Here is a 1,332-nt window from a genome sequence, read left to right on the forward strand (position 1 = left end):
ATGGCTGATCTGTTTTTCAGCCCCATTTTTTGCCAGTTCCCTGCAACCCTTGATCCTCTACTAATCAAGCACTTATTTCTCTCTGCCTTAAATACACTCAATGACATGGTCTCCAGAGCCTTCTGTGGCAATGAGTTTCACAGATTAACCATACTCTGGGTGAAGTAATTCCTCCACATCTCAGTTTGAAAGGGTTGTCCCTTCACTTTGAGACTGTGCCTTTGGGTCCTGGTGTCTCCTACTAATGAAAACATTTTCTCCATGCCTACTCTTTCCAGGCCTCTCAGTATTCTGTAAGTTTCAGTCAGCTTGTCCCTTATCTTTCTGAACGTCTTCAAGTACAGACCCATCGAAAGCAAATGAGGAGTGGTAAGTGGGCAAGGGAAGCAGAAGTGGTAATGTCAGTATTCTAGCAATCCAGAAACTCAGTCTAATGCAGTGAGTGCATGGAAACCAATCCTATCATGGCAGTTGGTGAAATTGGAATTCAAATTTTAAAGAATATTAAAAGGTACTAGAGTTTACTTAATGTTGATCATTGTCAATAGTCATTAAAAACTCATCTGGTTCATCTAGTCCTTTGGGGAAGTAAATCTATTGTCCTTACCTGGTTTGGCCTACGCGTGACTGCAGACCTTCTGTATTGTAACTGTCTCTTAACTTATTTTTGGGGAATTATGGGCAATAAATGCTTATCTAGCCAGTGACACCCTCATTCCACGAACGAATAAAGAAAATTTCTGCCAATGAGTCTACAAAAAAAACCAATGCAATAAAATACTTAAGACACTTATGGTATCACTCTGTGATACTCTGAGTTTGCATGCAATTATGGGAGTTCAAAAAAGTGTACCTGTTCACTTATCAATGTTTTCCAGTTACTTATTAATTTGGATTTCTATGATTCATAATTGTTGATCAGTAACCATCCTGGAGACAGTTGCAATGCTCATAATTACCTGGTATGAAACACATAGGGTGGAATCCTTGATGTATCTGAGTGAGGTGGGCTATGGTGTGATTTGTGGCAGAATTGGACAAGATCTACCTTGACATTGGGCATATCTGACTGTATCTTTTATGTTTTTCATGAACAGCAAGGCTAGTTTCTTGCAAGGCTGCAGTGAGTTGCCAATTAAGGGGGATTGTAGCTTATTAAATGTTTAATTACACTGCAGTTTTTCTCATTAGTACTCCAATGCCTACCTTGCCGAACATGTTAGACTTTGAGAAAGCCCATCATATAAATTCGAGCAGGTATCTGATGACTTCAACTTGCCGGGCTACAACCAGCTTAGCACCAAACAGCATCTCGGGGCATGATCCATGGGT

The sequence above is a fragment of the Chiloscyllium plagiosum genome, chromosome 4 (genome assembly GCF_004010195.1).
Source record: "Chiloscyllium plagiosum isolate BGI_BamShark_2017 chromosome 4, ASM401019v2, whole genome shotgun sequence".
Taxonomy (NCBI): domain Eukaryota; kingdom Metazoa; phylum Chordata; class Chondrichthyes; order Orectolobiformes; family Hemiscylliidae; genus Chiloscyllium; species Chiloscyllium plagiosum.